Raw genomic sequence first — 14,772 nt, 5'->3', positions numbered from 1 at the left:
TTATTATTGGTCATGCTTAAGTTTAGTGGTTTGAGCAATTAAAACGGCCAAAAATATGTAAAAGTTGCGTTGAAAAGAGTGTTTTGACCTGATAAGCAGCCATCTAGCATAACCATGCACTAAAAGTAACTAAAAACACCTAAGCAATGACCAGGTCAAAAGTTTTCATACACCTTGCAGATTCTGCTAAACGTTAATTATTTTAACCAAAATAAGAGGGATCAGACAAAATGCATGTTATTTTTTATTTAGAACTGACCTGAATAAGATATTTCACATAAAAGACTTTTCCATATAGTCTGCAAGAATAATAATAATTATAAAAAAATAATAGTTGAATTTATAAAAAGACCCTGTTCAAAAGTTTACATATGATTGGTTCTTAATACTGTGTTGTTATCTGAATGATCCACAGCTGTGTTTTTTTGTTTAGTGATAGTTCCCTTGTTTGTCCTGAACAGTTAAACTGTTTGCTGTTCTTCAAAAAAATCCTTCAGGTCTCGCAAATTCTTTGGTTTTTCAGCATTTTTGTGTGTTTGAACACTTTCCGACAATGACTGTATGATTTTGAGATCCTCTTATGCATCGATTTTCCTTCTGGAGCATCAGTGAGCGTTTGAACCTTCTCTAACAATTGCATATGAGTCCCTCAGTTGTCCTCAGTGTGAAAAATGGATCTCAAAAATCATACAGTCATTGTAAAGGGTTCAAATACACAAAAATGCTAAAAACCAAAGAATTTGTGGGACCTGAAGGATTTTTCTGAAGAACAGTGGGCAGTTTAACTGTTCAGGACAAACAAGGGAACTATCAACTATCACTGAACAAAAAACAAAACAAAAAAACAACTGTGGATCATTCAGATAACAACACAGTATTACAAAAGTGCATGTAAACTTTTGAACGGGTTCATTTTTATAAATTCAACTATTATTTTCTCTTGTGGACTATATGTAAACATCTTTTATGAGAAATATCTTATTCGGGTCAGTACTATATAAAAAATAACATGCATTTTGCATGATCCCTCTTATTTAAATAAAATGATTATCATTTTGCAGATTCTGCAAGGTGTATAAACACTTTTGACCTCAACTCTATATAAGTTTTGCATAAAACTGTCTATGTGCATTGCAGTGGTGACTGATGTAAACGGTTTTATGTACTTTGTAACCATAACTTTGTGATGGCAAAGTAAATCAGCTATGATAGAATGGTTAGGAGATGTTACTATTTTCATCCAAACTGCCTTTTTTGGTCACCCAGATTTCACAGAGCTCTTCTCAAGTCTTCCATCTTCAGGCTTGTTGGTTAGTCGCAGACCACACATGCTGGAGAACGCCGAAATTACACCAAAACAAGGGCAGAGCGTCTTCTGTAAGCAGTTTTCTTGACGTAATTAAAAATGTCACATAAGGGCTTCATTATATAGCCATGGAGTTTCTTAATGAGAGGTGTGGGAATGCATAGTTACAGCAAAATAAGAAAAGCAAATATGGAAAGCATGCATTTTTTGTTGTTGTTGTTTTTCTGTTTTCCTTAGTATGGAGAACCTCTGAGATCCTGCTAAACTGTTTTTGCGTCCTGCAGAAGAAATAGTCCTACAGCATGAGGGTGAGTAAAGTATGACCATTTTAACTTTAAGCACATAAGATTTATTTACATTCAGGCTGTTATCCTACAGGAGAACATATATTCAGACCTTGGTTTGGCCTCACAGTTGTGATTCTCTGTATTATGAGGACACTGTAATCCCTCAGTAGTTGTTTTCCTTGTGGGTCTCAATGTACAGTATGTACAGTATGTCTCTGTACTTCTATGAATTTTCCTGGACTGTGGTCCACGTGTCTGGCATCACACCCTCCCGTATGGTTGGCTGAAATGGAGGGCTTTTCTCCGCCCCCTGTGTTCAGCCACGCAGTATCCACTTGAACACATACATTCAGAAAGTCTCTTTAGTTTAACTGGAGAGAGGCGCGTTTCTAGGAAAAGCCTCACAGAACGTCTCCGTCCTAGCCAATGATTAACAGGTGCCCGAGCTGACCAACAAAAACAGCACTGGGGAACTCACTGACTCCAACTCGGTGTGCTTTCTAAGCTGTTTGATACACACAAACCCTTGTGTTTTAGAAACAAAGAAAGAGGACAGAAGGAATTTGAAGTGATGGTGTAGTTCTGAGTTTCTTGATTTAAACATTTGATTTGATTTATTTTATTTTAGATTTTTTTTTTCATTTTGTTTAATTTAGTTTTATATTTTTAGTAACATTTTAGTAACATATTAATATACATTTTAATTGCAAAAAATGCAATGCGAAAATAGATAACTGTGTTTTAAAAATGTTCAAAAATCATGTTTTTTTCACTGTGCATTCCAATTAATCTCAGTTAAACGGCAGTTGGGTTATTTTGATATATAATAAAAATACACTAAAAATACAGCTAACTATCAATAAAACACAATAAAAACATGATAACATTAAAAAACATTACATATTGAAAGACTAAATGATCTGTTCTTGCAAATAAACTACATATATTGTGTTTTTAATTATTTTTGTTTATTAGCATCATTATTGTAACCTACTGCATTTTCTTTATTTATGTATTTGTATAAATATTTTTCAAGATATTTTATTGCATTTAATTATTGATTTTAATTATTTTTTTATTATCATAATTGTAACCTACTGCAATTTTTTTACTTACTACTTACTGCTTACTTATTTTTTTACTGTTTTTTTTTACTTATTATTTTATTAATTATTGTTTTATTTTTCATTTTGTTCATTTTATTTTTGTTACATATTAATAATTTTGATTAAATTTTATTTTAATAATTTAAAATTAATTAATTAATTGAATGCAATTGATTTAATTATATATACATTATTATTATTATTACATTTAATTATTGATTTTAATTATTTTTGTTTACTATCATAATTGTAATCTACTGCATTTTCTTTACTTGTATATTTTATAGATATTTTAATACATTTAATTATTGATTTTAATTATTTTTGTTTATTTTCATAATTGCATATTGCTTGCTTAATTATTTTAGTTTATTAATTATTGTTTGATTTTTCATTTAATTTTATTTTTGTTACATATTAGTAATTTTAATTTAATATTAATAATTTAATGTTTTAAATATCTTTAATTCAATTTTAATAATTCAATTTCATTTAATTTTTTTCTTTTTAATTTTTGTTTTCATATATATTTTATTACATTTAATTATTGATTTTAATTATTTTATTACATTTAAATATGCAGATTATATATTATGTTATACATTTTATATTATATATGAATGAATCTTTTTTATTTTTATATATGAATTATTTTTATTTGAATCTGCATATATTTTTAATTTATTATTTTAAAATATTGAATTAATATATATATATATATATATATATATATAATTTTTTTTATTTATTTATTTATTTTTTTTTTTTATAATATTTAACTTTAATTTATTACTTTTAACTTGTTAAAAAAGAAATCTGTTGGGGGTAAAAAAACAAAACAAAACTGTATACTAATATTGAAAGAGAAACCTGAGACATATCCAGTGACCAGAAAATAGAGATTTAGTTTTGGACCAACTTAGAGACCACAAGAAAAATTACAGCACTTTTATTAATTTACATTATTTTTTATTAATGCTTTGGCATTGTCTTATATTATACTGTTTTATTCCTGTTATTTTAATTTAAACTATTTTATCATCAAATCATTGTAACAGCTGTACTGATATTCCGTATATATAGAAACATCAGCTTTGCACTGGCAAAAGAGGTTTTGCATCTCACCTATACACCAGTGTTACGCAACAGTTTATTCTCACAGTTCTTCAGCTGGTGTCTTGATGAAGTGTAGATGTGTCCCTGAGCTGCCGTGCAGAACTGAGATTGCATTGACAGCGCTGACATGCAGTTATAATTAGTTTGGAACAGCAACTGCTCCTGCATTCTCTCACACTCTCTCTCTCTCTCTCTCTCTCACACTCTCTCTCTCTCTTCCGCTTTCTCCCCCGCACACACCTTGACCCTCCGCGACATTCTTGGGGGAAGGGATTAAAGCTTGAGAAGGGGGTTGGAAGGGCCAGAACAATTACCCTGAAGAGGCGTTGGGCCAGACCCCTGCAGGTAGGCCTGACAGGCCGAGACCTCAGGCTGTCATTAGCTATTAGCTAGGCAGAGACGGCCAGAGAACACACACTCAGATAGAGCAGCTATACGAAGAAGAGCTTTGTTCTGCTGGTCTAGGTTATGTTCAACATACTTCTTGTACATGATGCATGCATACTACAGTCACCAGACTGGACAAACTACAAACTCAGGCAAGAATTTCAGATTGATCTGACTTCGTGTGCTATATCTTTTCTAATATACGGTTTTCCTAAAAATGACGATTGAAACTGGGAAAAATTCCACTGACTTACATTGACACGGAATGTTCAAATGAGCCAACACTATTCAAACTCCAACTGTCAAAACTCCCAGAATCCATTGAGACTCAATCAAACTTTTCTTTCTATCTACTATTTCTAATCCATTTAAACTCATTCAAACTCATCTATCCATCCATCCATCCATCCATCCATAACTAGCCAAGCCTAGCAATTAGAATCATGCTAGTAACACGCTAATCATGTTGAAAACATACTAACATCATGCTAATCATGTTACATGTTAACACGCTAATCATGTTGAAAACATACTAACATCATGCTAATCATGTTACATGTTAACACGCTAATCATGTTGAAAACATACTAACATCATGCTAATCATGTTACATGTTAACACGCTAATCATGTTAGAATCATGCTAGCAACATGCTAGTGACTTGCTAATCATGTTAGAAACATGCTTACAAAATGCTAATCATGTTAAAAACATGCTAACAAGATACAAGTAACTTGCTAATCATGCTAGAGACATTCTAACATGCTAACATCATACTAAAACATGTTATCATGCTAATCATGTTAGAAACATGCTAGTTACTTGCTAATCATGTTAGAAACATGCTAACAAGATGCAAGTAACTTGCTAATCATGCTAGAGACATTCTAACATGTTAATAATGTAGAAAACATGCTAACATCATGCTAATCATGTTACATGTTAACACGCTAATCATGTTAGAATCATGCTAGCAACATGCTAGTGACTTGCTAATCATGTTAGAAACATGCTTACAAAATGCTAATCATGTTAAAAACATGCTAACAAGATGCAAGTAACTTGCTAATCATGCTAGAGACATTCTAACATGCTAACATCATACTAAAACATGTTATCATGCTAATCATGTTAGAAACATGCTAGTTACTTGCTAATCATGTTAGAAACATGCTAACAAGATGCAAGTAACTTGCTAATCATGCTAGAGACATTCTAACATGTTAATAATGTAGAAAACATGCTAACATCACGTTAAAACATGTTAATCATGTTAAAACATGCTTACAAAATGCTAATCATGTTAAAAACATGCTAACAAGATGCAAGTAACTTGCTAATCATGCTAGAGAAATTTTAACATGCTAATCATGTTGAAAACATGCTAACATCACGCTAAAACATGCTAGTACACGTTAAAACATGCTAGTAACTTGCTAATTATGTTAGAAACATGTTTACAAAATGCTAATCATGTTAGAAACATGCTAACAAGATGCAAGTAACTTGCCAATCATGCTAGAGACATTCTAACATGCTAACATCACGCTAAAACATGTTATCATGCTAACATCACGTTAAAACATGTTATCATGCTAATCATGTTAGAAACATGCTAGAAACATGCTAGTAACTTGCTAATTATATTAGAAACATGCTTACAAAATGCTAATCATGTTAGAAACATGTTTAAAAATGCTAATCATGTTACATGCTAACAAGATGCAAGTAACTTGCTAATCATGCTAGAGACATTTTAACATGCTAATCATGTTAAAAACATGCTAACATTATGCTAAAACATGTTAATCATGTTAGAAACATGGTATAAACATGCTAGTAACTTGCTAAATATGTTAGAAACATGCTTACAAAATGCCAATCGTGTTGAAAACATGCTAACATCAGGCTAATCATGTTAAAACATGTTGACATGCTAATCATGTTAGAAACATGCTAGTAACATGCAAATCATACTAGAAACATGCTAACAACATGCTAGCAACATGTTAATCATGTTAAAACATGCTAATGCTAGAAACATGATAGCAGCATGCTAAGTACATGTTAATCATATTAACAACATGCTAGCAACATGCTACTCATGTTAGAAACAGGCATGTTAGCAACATGCTAGTATTTTGCTAACCATGTTAAAACATGTTAATCTTGCTAGCAACTTGTAAATCATGTTAGAAACATGCTAGCAACATGCTAGTAACTTGTAAATCATGTTAGAAACATCCTAGCAACATGTTTGTAACTTGTTAACAGTGTTAGAAACATTCTAATCATGCTAAAACATATTAACAACATGTTAATCATGCTAGAAATATGCTAGCAACATGTTAGTAACTTGCTAATCAAGTTAAAACATGCTAATCTTGCTATAAACAAGCTAATTATGTTAGAAACATGCTAAGGACATGTTAGTAACGTGTAAATCATGTTATAAACATGCTAGCAATATGTTTGTAACTTGCTAACCGTGCTAGAAACAAGCTAATCGTGCTAAACATGTTAGCAACATGCTAATAACTTGCTAATCATGTTGAAACATGCTAATCTTGCTAGAAACAAGCTAATTATGTTATAAACATGCTAGGAACATGTTAGTAACTTGTAAATCATGTTATAAACATGCTAGCAATATGTTTGTAACTTGCTAACCGTGCTAGAAACATACTAATCATGCTAAAACATGTTAACGACATGCTAATCATGCTAGAAATATGTTAGCAACATGCTAGCAACATGCTAGTAACTTGCTAATCATGCTAATCTTGCTAAAAACAAGCTAATCGTGTTAGAAACATGCTAGCAACATGTTTGTAACTTGCTAACAGTGTTAGAAACATGTTAATCATGCTAAAACATGTTAGCAACATGCTAGTAACTTGTAAATCATGTTATAAACATGCTAGCAACATGTTTGTAACTTATTAACAGTGATAGAAACATGCTAATCATGCTAAAACATGTTAGCAACATGCTAGTAACTTGCTAATCATGTTGAAACATGCTAATCTTGCTAGAAACAAGCAAATTGTGCTAAACTTGTTAGCAACATGCTAGTAACTTGCTAATCATGTTGAAACATGCTAATCTTGCTAGAAACAAGCAAATTGTGTTAAACTTGTTAGCAACATGCTAGTAACTTGCTAATCATGTTGAAACATGCTAATCTTGCTAGAAACAAGCAACTTGTTAGCAACATGCTAGTAACTTGCTAATCATGTTGAAACATGCTAATCTTGCTAGAAACAAGCTTATCGTGTTAGAAATGTTAACAACATGCTAAAACATGTTAGCAACATGCTAGTAACTTGCTAATTATGTTGAAACATGCTAATCTTGTTAGAAACAAGCTAATCGTGCTAAACATGTTAGCAACATGCTAATAACTTGCTAATCATGTTGAAACATGCTAATCTTGCTAGAAACAAGCTAATCGTGCTAAACATGTTAGCAACAATGCTAGTAACTTGCTAATCATGTTGAAACATGCTAATCTTGCTATAAACAAGCTAATCGTGCTAAACATGTTAACAACATGCTAATCTTGCTATAAACAAGCTAATCGTGTTAGAAATGTTAACAACATGCTAAAACATGTTAGCAACATGCTAGTAACTTGCTAATTATGTTGAAACATGCTAATCTTGCTAGAAACAAGCTAATCGTGCTAAACATGTTAGCAACATGCTAATAACTTGCTAATCATGTTGAAACATGCTAATCTTGCTAGAAACAAGCTAATCGTGCTAAACATGTTAGCAACATGCTAGTAACTTGCTAATCATGTTGAAACATGCTAATCTTGCTAGAAACAAGCTAATCGTGTTAGAAACGTTAACATGCTAAAACATGTTAACGACATGCTAATCATGCTAGAAATATGCTAGCAACATGCTAGAAACATGCTAATCATGCTAGAAACATGCTAGCAACATGTTAGTAACTTGCTAATCATGTTAAAACATGTTAGCAACATGCTAGTAACTTGCTAATCATTCTAGCAACATGCTATCTATCCATCATCTAACATCTATCTGTCTATCTATCTGTCTGTATTTCCTTCAAAACATTTAAGCTTTAAAACTACTTAAAACTTCAATCTATTTAAGACTGAAAACCATCAAACCTTTAAAACTTTTTAAAACTTCCAAAACTTGTTCAAACATTCTGGTCAGGCTTTCTCGAGCCAACTTCAACTTTGAGGCATTTTTTATTTATTTTTTTTAAATGTAGTTAAGATTAAACTCTCACATAATTTCACCTCAGTTGCCTTTGACCAGGTCACACACTGTGTGCAAATTGCCTCTATTAAAGAATGAGCAACCTTTGAACAAATATAATGGGTGTGTTTGTGTCAACAGAATGATGCAAAGCTTTAAAATCATGTGCAACTGTAGCGCACACACAAACACACATGTACCGCAACAACTTCCCCTGTTAGTGAGCAGAAAGACAGTGCTTTGCATTATTTTTAACCCTGTTCTTGTTTACACTATATCAAAACACTATATCACCTCAGCTACAAACTAGCATTTCCCCCCTCTGTCACACCTTCTTGTTACTTCTCTTTTCTGCTCTTTGCTGTACGTTTCTTGGTTACTTCCTCTTTATGAATTCCTAATTCTGAAATATTAAACAAATCTCACTGGTTTATAGTTTTATCATGTTCACAATGGGCTCTTGTTGTGCTCATTAGCCTGTTTTACTTACAGGTGTGTTTCACTCAGAAAAAACGAAGGGAAAGAATGCTGTTGCACAGCAATTTAGCCAATAAAACCACAATGAACTATTTAAGCCTGTGGGCAACCATTTAGTGAAGGCGATGTAAACATATTATAGATGGCATAAGAGCAGAGAACCTTTATTGTTTATCATTTTTATTTATGCTATAAATATACAGCAGTGTACTTCTAAATACTTCTTAATATTTTGATTCCAATAAATCAGTTTAATATATTCTAAAAAGTTGTAAATATATATTGTTGAAACCTTAAATTTTGTAAAAATTAAATTGATTAAATAAATTAATTTAATATTTTAAAGTACATTTTAAATAAATGCAAAATATCTTTTAAATATTTTAAACATTATATTTTGATATGTTTTATATATATATATATAATATATATATATATATATATATATATATATATATATGTGTGTGTGTGTGTGTGTGTGTGTGTGTGTGTGTGTAAAATTACATAATTATCTAGAAAGTTTATGAATATAAGTATTTTTATGAATATAAGTAAGTTTGATTTACCCTTAAAAAAATTTACACAAATACCTATTTGTTATTCATTAAATTAATTAATTTTCTATTTTAAAATACATTTTTACTAAATGCCAAGTATTTTATAAAAATACATTTTAAACAATATATTTTGATTATAATTCTTTTTTAAACCTTAATACATAAATATTTAGAATGTTTGTGAATATAAGTATTTGTTAAAAGTTTTAATTACTGAGTAAACTATTTAATTGTTCATAAATATTTATATTTTAGTAATCAAATTAATATATTCTCTATTTTAAAATACATTTTAAACAAATGTAAAATATCATTAAAATATATTTTGATTGTATATATATTTATATATATTTATATTTTTTTTACCTAATTACATACATTTTTAGAATGTTTAAGTGTTTTAACAAAGTTTGAATTGCTTTAAAAATACATAAATATTTATATTTTATTAATTAAATTAAAGAATGTACTATTTTAAAATACATTTTACATATATATATATATTAGTGGTGGGCATAGATTAATTTTTTTAATCTAGATTAATCTAGATTAAATCTTGAAATTAATCTAGATTAATCTAGATTAAAATGGCTAATTTGAATTCTTCTGAAAGCATTCAGAATATGTGTGCTACCCAAATAATGACTAAAAGTAAGTCTTTGAGAACGGGTTTCTCAAGCCAGGTGGCGCATTAGACCAGGCGCTCATCTCCTGTTTCCAAAATGCATTACAAACTGCTTGACAATTGCATTTAAAACACAATTAACTATACAAACTTGTGTAACCAAGTACTTCTGCGCAAAAGGCTGTACGACGTGCGCGTTCCAGTAAAATATACAGGCGCGCGGGTATGGATAGCCTATCTGCGTGCACCTTACAAAAAACTGCGTTGCTTTTAGAAGCGTCAATTCAGTTGTTGCATATAGTATAATGTCTTTATTTCGGGATTATCAAAGTAAATTATAACTCAAACTTGAGATTTTACTGGGGCACAGCAGATTTTCACTGAGGCACGTGCCCCAGTAAAAAGGGTCTAGCAACGCACACACCTGCCCTGAAGCGGCTTCATAACTGCATCAGTGTCTGCGCGTCTCATTTGATGTGGTAATTTCACAAAAGCTGAAGACTCGTTCTCGCCCCCTACATTGCAATTCAACTAGATATCCGTCATCCGCGCTAAAATATCAAAGTGAAAGTCATCATATCTTGCGTAGTTTAGACCTATCCCAACCCAACTTTGAGAATAGATTAACGGCGATATTTTTTTTATCGCGCGATATGAGTCTCACGTTAACGCCGATAACGGCCCACCACTAATATATATATATATATATGAACACACACATGCATTTTGAAATCTAATTACATAAATATTTAGAATGTTTACGAATGTAAGTATTTTGAAAGAGCTTTAATTACTCCATAAAAAATGACATAAATATTTTTATTTTATTAATTACATTGAATTAATTTTCTGTTTTAAAATACCTAATACCTTAAATATCTTATAAAATATATTTTAAAGAATGCATTTACATATAGATAGATAGATAGAGATCTTTATATGTGCCCTAACCTCTCTGCATGTGTACGTACATGTGCTGCAGGACGTTCCTGAGATGACAGACATGCACACCTACAGGAGCTTAGGGGTGAGGCCCCCCATTGCGAAGGAAACGGCCCGAGGAAAGGCCTCATGCTGGAGGCAGAGGGGCCCGGCAGCTCCCTCAACAATGGAAGTTCTTGGAAGATTCTAGGAAGGTCCTGTGATTTACGATTCATCTTTTTTTCTTGATAGGCAGCATGAATGCCACTTTACTCCCTGTTCACTTTGAATCCCAGAGCGGTTTCTCAAAAAAACATGTTTCTTCGCGCGCATGTGAGAGCGTGATACCAGTGTGACCCAACCGGTCGAGCGGCATTTTGGTGCCCTCGTAAAATAAAAAGAAATATATTGTGCAAAAGGGGCTAACGTGTCAACACAAGCTTTTATCATTCCTTTGTCAGTTTAAAAGCCTTTATGTGAAATAATCTTTCCGACACAATTCGACATACTTGAAATAATCCACATAAATTCCATTAATGTTTAAAGACACCCTATCAGCTTCTACGCCTAATTACCCCGCCGCTTCTCTCACTGTGACTGGACTCTCATTATGCTCTGAGGGCATGAAGAAAAGGAGGTTTAACAACCACAAAAGAAAGGACCTTCTTATGCCCTGGAAAGTGGATACACTGTGACCTTTAACCTTTGGGGGATTAGGCTTCATTAGGGGGTGACCCTAAAACCTCTGTTCACCCGTATGCTCATCTCTCTGGGATTAGAGATCTTTGACCAAAAGGTCTATGGGCATTTAAAAGCAGGTTACTAATGTGTAGTGTGTGTGTTTCTAGTCTGACTGTAAAGAATGTCACAAATTTAATTTAATTCTGTTGTGATCAACTAGTCTAGATGCGTTCTGTATATCATTATACACAAAATTTGAGTAAATGTCAAAAAATACGTTTTTTTTATTTCATCACTTATCCCAGAACAGAAGGACATGGATTGGAGATCTGTTGAGTGTAGATTATTATGCACTTAAATTGGGATTAAAATAAAGCCTCTTTGTTTTAAAATTGCAGGGAAGTTTCTGTCAGTTCCTTAAACTGACAATGAGGTTTAGTTGATTCTGAGTTGATAAGACTAAGTGTTTTGGCGGTGCTATTGAAGCTGAAGTTGCTGCTTTGACTGTTTGCTAGATCGAGAAAACAATACATGAATGATCTATAACTGAAACATCTAGATAGCTACTTGCATGGCAATCACAACATCAGTTCTTGAGAGACATAAAGTCAAATGTGTGACAGTATGACGTATAGTTTATCAGTTGAGTTAATGAAAGTGAAATAGTGTAGTGAGTCATTTATTAAAACCTGTTAATTAAAAGTAACGGTTGTGCTGTTGGTAATAGTAGTACTGAGCTGCTGTTGTGAGATAGTTGTTCATGAGTCCCCTGTTTTTCCTGAACAGTTAAACTACCTGCTGTTCTTCAGAAAAATCCTTCAGGTCCCACAACTATTTGAACCCTTTCCGACATTGACTGTATGATTTTGAGTTCCATTTTTTCACACTGAGGACAACTGAGGGACTCATATGCAACTCCAGAAGGAAAAATGATGCATTAAGAGCAGAGGGTGAAAACTTTTTGAATCTTTTTAAATGGATCAGGGTAAATGTAACGTATTTTGTCTTCTGGGAAGCATGTAAGATATCTTCTGTAGCTTCTGAAGGGCAATACTAAATGAAAAAATATGATATTTAGGCAAAAGTTAGAAAAATTTACACATCTTCATTACGTTCAAAAGTTTTCATCCCTGGCTCTTAATGCATTCTTTTTCCATCTGAAACATCAGTAAGCATTTGAACCTTCTGTAATATTTGCATATGAGTCCTTCAGTTGTCCTCAGTTTGAAAAGATGGATCTCAAAATCATACAGTCATTGTGGCAAAGAGTTAAAATGATGGATTTTTCTGAAGAACACCAGGCAGTAAATTGTTCAAGAGAATACACTGAAGGGACTCATGAACAACAAACACTAAACAACAACAAAGCAGTGGATCTTTCAGGTAACAACACAGTATTAAGAATCAAGTATGTAAATTCACCAGGGTCATTTTTATAAATTCACCTATTATTTTCTCTTGTGGACTATATGTAAACGTCTTTTATGTGCAATATCGTATTCAGGTCAGTACTAAATAAAAAATAGCATGCATTTTGTATGATCCCTCTTATTTTGGTAAAATAATTTTGCGGTTTCTGCAAGGTGTATGTAAACTTTTGACTTCAAATTATAAAGACAGAGTCATATTTGTTTCATGGACACTGGCATTCAAATGCCATTGATTTTTTTTCACAATGCAGTGTATTTCACAGTGAAATAAGATACTTAGGTGTTGCATGAGACAGGTTTCAATTGGATTGTAAAAAGCTATTTGTTTAAGGCGGGCAGTTGGAAGGAAGAGGTTGGGAAAGTTGAATACTTTTTAATAAGATTGCATGCAGCCAATGAATCATGCTTAATAATGTGCCTTAATAGGGTCAATTTTGACTTTCTATTGCATTCATGTAAGTAATACTGCCCTGCAGTCCTTAAATGAAAAGTTCAATCAAAAAAATTAAATTCTGTCATTAATTACTCACTCTCATGTCATTCCAAGCCCATAAGACCTTTGTTCATCTTCAGAACACAAATTAAGATATTTCTGATGAAATCCAAGAGCTTTCTGAGCCTGCATGGAAAGCAACGCAACTGAAACTTTCAAAGCTCATAAAGGTAGTAAGGACATTGACTACGTTTACATGGGCACGAATAATGCGATTATTTCCAATAATCAGAGTAAGGACTAAATCGCAATATGTTTACATGTCAAGAGCAAAGTTCTTCACTCCGGTTTACATGGAATTTCCATTATTCCTATTATTCATATTGTCTGTCAATTGAATTGCATTATGTTCATATCGCGCAAAGTCAACAACATAAACTCAGTTTCCTGAGCTCCCTAAAAGTGTCGCCTTCTTCGCCGTCGTCGTTTCTAATCTGCAGGCATGCGCTGCACCAGAATATTTTCTCTAACGGGGCTAACGGGGGGCTAGTCCAATATGTGGGGGTGCTAAGAAAATAATCAATATTCGTGGTGTAAAAGTTACTTAATGAAGAAATTGTGTCCTTTTTTTTAAAGAAAAGCATACACACCACATTTAACAGAAGTATAATTCAAATTTTATTTAAAACAGTCTTTTAAATTATATTTAAAACTGACACGAACGAAAAAAATAGAGACAAACTTAAAACAAGCCCTGCATTCCAGCCCGAGCCCGACGGGCAGCAGTGAGCGCGCCTTCAGCGCATTCTTTAGGAGTTCCACAAATCCGCAATCAAGAGCACATGAAAGGCTAACGCATTTGCCTCACGATTGCCTAAAGATTCCTGTTCCTGAACAAGAGAGCCCATTCCATTTTTTTTTAATAGAAAAAGCACATCAATTTGTTGATATTTTTTGAGGGCACGCAAATATACATAAATCCTTTACAGTTAGGAATTACACTTACCTTTACGTGCAAAAAAGTCAGTGTATTTTAAGATGTTTGCAATGCAAGTGATCACGCTTGCTCCTTCATGTCCAGTAAACTACCTAAAATGAAAATAATTGCAGGTAATAATTTACTCACTTTAGTGACATTCCAAGCCTGTATTTCTCCTGTAGTAACACAAAAGAAGATATTTTATTTATATTCTTGAGATATTTTGAGT

The 14,772-nt window shown here is 32.4% G+C and overlaps 1 long non-coding RNA gene across 1 annotated transcript; it reads left to right on the top strand.

The window, feature by feature from the left end:
• The first annotated feature begins 495 nt into the window (after positions 1–495).
• On the top strand, positions 496–13,423 carry LOC141347474 (uncharacterized). The gene is made up of 3 exons (XR_012357363.1): positions 496–1,377; positions 1,544–1,614; positions 11,082–13,423. It is a non-coding gene; the product is annotated as an uncharacterized lncRNA (long non-coding RNA).
• The last annotated feature ends 1,349 nt before the right edge of the window (positions 13,424–14,772 follow it).

This window comes from Garra rufa, chromosome 12 (assembly GCF_049309525.1).
Source record: "Garra rufa chromosome 12, GarRuf1.0, whole genome shotgun sequence".
Lineage (NCBI taxonomy): Eukaryota > Metazoa > Chordata > Actinopteri > Cypriniformes > Cyprinidae > Garra > Garra rufa.
The sequence above is the reverse complement of the archived record's forward strand: the minus strand, read 5'-3'. Positions and strand labels throughout refer to the sequence as shown.